Genomic DNA, 4541 nt, shown 5'->3' with positions numbered 1-4541 from the left:
CACAGCAAACCAACCTAGTATATGTGGCTCTGACTAGTAAGGACAGCTTTGCTGATCATGGCGATTCAAACCTTTCACCATGTATATGTCCAAAGTTCTCTGAATTATCTGAATTACAGTATTTGGCTTGCGTATCATGAAAGAACTTCCACTTTAGAAGGAACAACAATCAATAACAATAATTAATATCATAACGATGAATATTAATGCAATCACAAAGTAACTTGGATAACAGAATGACCCTAAAGTTGAACCCACTAGTACACAGATGGTCATTAATCATAGAGGCTTCATTGTGGGGTTATAACTGAAGTTCGTAGGGTAAGAGAAGACATAACTTACTGTCTGACTTCCATGAAATACTATTCGAAATCAGTCATTAGGCTTTTGGTTTCATTTCCTGTAAAATTGCAAACAATGCTCTGGAATTCATCTGACAGTAGGTTCCTTCATCCAAAAAGGCAATGTTCCTTTCTCCCACCAAATTTTATAAAAAGTTGCTAGACATGAGACATAACTTTGGTAAGAGTTTCGTTGCAATACACCCGTAAATATCTAAGAAACTAAGAAGCAATCAAATTAAAACTAAGCATCATAGAGAGAGAGAGAGAGAGAGAGAGAGAGAGAGAGAGAGAGAGAGAGAGAGAGAGATTCAATCTATGGAATAATTCAAAGCATAAAATCATTCTGCATTCAATATTGGTCGTTTAATATCATATGCTCATATACCAATAATTCATCCTGACTGTTCCAAATGCCACCCTTCCATGAGCTAGACAATGAAACCCATAGATTGTACGGTTAACCGAAAGTAAAATTCCAATTTTAGGTCAAAGGCAAAGGCAATTCATAACCTTCATTTACTATTCCGGTGTATTTTTTCCTAATAATATGTTTTAGGACGGAAGCTCCCACGCCTACATTTTCGCTAGTGCATGAATACATGCATCCATATATATATATATATATATATATATATATATATATATATATATATATATATATATATATATATATAAATATGTATATAAATATATATATATAGTTGATAGAGGGGTTCCTCTTGGGAATCGCAATTTAAGTAGGAATAAAATAGTCAATGCTGCTATCATCATCTTTATTCGGGAGCTTTCGACATAACTTATGTCATCTTCAGCCTATCTGCAATTATCATATGTAAAATTAATAAAATTAATAAAATCATCCTAAGTACATAGTTAGGAAGATACACTTTCATGAATTAATCAACTAGTTCTAAAATCAACCAATCAAGGAACATAAAACCTTAAAAAAAAAAAAACTTATTACACACAACTATATAAAAGACTTAATAACTAATATAACTAGTCACCCGCAGGAGATGATGACCACCCATCCAGACCAGCAACTCACAGACCACACGGATCAATGGGTCACCGGTAACTGAACAGGTAAGCCCTCATTCAAGCTGGGTTTTGTCTTAAAAATATATAAAGACTCCAAGATTCTCAGCTGGCTGACATTACTATGTCTGTTGATTTTAGAACTAGTTGATTAATTCATGAAAGTGTATCTTCCTAACTATGTACTTAGGATGATTTTATTAATTTTATTAATTTTACATATGATAATTGCAGATAGGCTGAAGATGACATAAGTTATGTCGAAAGCTCCCGAATAAAGATGATGATAGCAGCATTGACTATTTTATTCCTACTATATATATATATATATATATATATATATATATATATATATATATATATATAAATGTATAAATATGTATATAAATATATATATATATATATATATATATGTATATGTATATGTATATGTATATGTGTATATATATATATATATATATATATATATATATATATATATATATATATATATATATATATATATATATATATATATGGGGCAATATTCCAACACAAACTGAAACCAAACCTGGGCCGGGCAACGTATGAATTAAATTGTCTTTAATTTTATTTCGTGTGAGTTCATAGCGCTGGCGCTTTGATCTTTTATTGTGTATTTAAATTGATTTTATAGTTTTATGTTATTTTCTTATTTTTATTTCATAAAGCTTTTGTATGTTCATTTTAAATTTTCTGTTTTAAATATTCATCATATTATGTTTTAACTTATACAATGTATTCTATTTTAGGCTCTGATGATGGCAATAGATTTTCCGAAAGCTCAGCATTAAACATGTATATCATAAGCCTGGTACTATTATTCCTATTGAAACTCGGCTTTCCAGGGAATAAATCAATAGCTGATATGTGATTACACAACGATATGGACGACCGGTGCTTTCTCTTGATCGAAGTACACAGCGCCAAGACTACAAACTTAAGAAACTTTTGAGTGATCTTCATTTTCTGAATTGTTGCCATGCCCAGGACCTAGTTCCTAATTTTTTTGCGTTTTAAGTTGTCTAACAAAAATTTTCAACGCACCCGTAGCTATAGAAATTGTCAAAAACATTTTTTATCTTGTGAGATTCGAGAAAAGCAAAGAAGTATTACTGTCTGTCGGGAATCCCTCCAAAACCAGCAACAACTGTTAAAATCCAAATTGTCTTATCTTGATTTTATACATTTAAGTAATCTTGTTGAAACTAACAATTGTAAGTCAATTCAACGTGTAACGCATATCCACCAAAGGAAGCTAAAAAACTTAGGGTATGTAGATGATTGTAATGTGTCTAGTGATAAGGTGATATTTAATTTTTCTAAGGTAGTATTAACAGATATTCAAAAATCTGCCCTTGCTAAGTTTGTTTTTCCCCTTCGACGTTTAAACTATGTTCAGCACTTTTTACAGTTAGAAAAATTTTACAAAACCATATCTACTTTAGATTTTTATGATCCCTTGCGTAAGGGAATCGGGTATTTTAAGCAGTCACTGAGGTATTTGGCTAATCGGTCATTTTATTCTTTTAATCCATTCAACAAAATAACAAATATTTAGACACGGAAACTATTGGAATTCTTAAGAACTTGTCAAATAACGATGATCTTGTAATCACTAGACCTGGCAAGGGTAATGGTGTTGTACTATTAGATAAAAATACTTATGTTGGGAGGATGGTGGACATTTTAAATGACAGGTCAAAATTTGCTCTGTTAACATCTGGTACTTTTTCGTATTTTCTGAAATATGATGAAAAGGTTAACAGGTTCCTAAGGAAATTGAAGAATAATGGTGTCATTGAAAATGGAACTTTCCAATCTCTATACTGCTTGGGATCTAGGACAGGAATTATGTACGGACTGCCAAAGGTTCATAAAATAATTGTCTTTCAAGACCTATTTTGTCTGCTTGTGGGACACACAATTATAATATAGCTAAATTGTTGGTACCGGTAATAGCTCCAATAACAGTGAATGAATATACAGTGAAGGATTCTTTTTCATTTGCTAAAGAAATTTCTAACTTAAACTTGGGAAAATGTACAATGGCAAGCTTTGACGTGGAGTATCTTTTCACTAATATTCCTTTGACTGAGACAATAGATATCTGCGTGGAAGGGCTGTTTGGAGACGAACAAGTGAATGGCTTTACAAGAAAGGAGATGAAGGAACTGCTGGGATTGTCTGCTAAAGATTGTTTGTTTTTATTTGATAAAAAGTTTTAAGTACAGGTTGATGGTTATGCTATGGGTAGCCCTATGGGGCCTAGTCTCGCAAATGTCCTTCTTGCCTATTATGAAAACATCTGATTAAATGAATACCCTGCCGATTTTAAACCTCTTTTTATAGACGGTATGTCGACGACACGTTTTCATTATTTCGTAGCCCAAGTCATGTCCAATTGTTTTTAAACTATTTGAATTCCAAACACCAAAATATAAATTTTACTAGTGAAGTGGAAATGAATGGTAACATATCTTTCCTTGACATCAACATTCATAAATTTGGTACTGGGTTTAACACATCTATCTACAGGAAACCAACGTTCACAGGCTTATGCACTAAATTCTCCTCTTTTATTCCTATACAATATAAGAGAAATCTTGTCTGTACTCTTACTTATAGAGCGTATAACCTTTGCTCTAATTACCTAAACATTCATAAGGAACTGATGTATATCAAAAAATTACTTTGCAACAATGGATTCCCGTATAATTTTACTGATACTTATATAGGGAAAACACTGAGCAAACTCACGCTACCACCATGTGAAAAGAAACTAATTGCTCCTCGGAAAAATATCTTCTTTTCTATTCCATATCTGGGGTCCCACAAGTCTAAAATAAGAAATCATTGCAGTAGAATTGTGCGTGAATTTTATCCTCACGTATCATTGAAGATCGCGATCCCCCCCCCCCCCCCCCAATGCTAGGAGCGAGACCGGGTCTCAGATGATCTTTGCTCGGGTGTCATACATAAATATAAGTGTGATCGCTGTAATGCATCATATATTGGAAAAAGTGAAAGACATTACCGTGCAAGATTGTCTGAGCACTTCGGTCGTTCACCTAGAACGGGTAATTATATGGCAAAACACCACATTCAGCCATCAGAGACCATTGTCTAAGTGAGGACCAC

The sequence above is a fragment of the Palaemon carinicauda genome, chromosome 3, assembly GCF_036898095.1.
Source record: "Palaemon carinicauda isolate YSFRI2023 chromosome 3, ASM3689809v2, whole genome shotgun sequence".
NCBI lineage: Eukaryota > Metazoa > Arthropoda > Malacostraca > Decapoda > Palaemonidae > Palaemon > Palaemon carinicauda.
Note: the sequence above shows the minus strand (reverse complement) of the source record.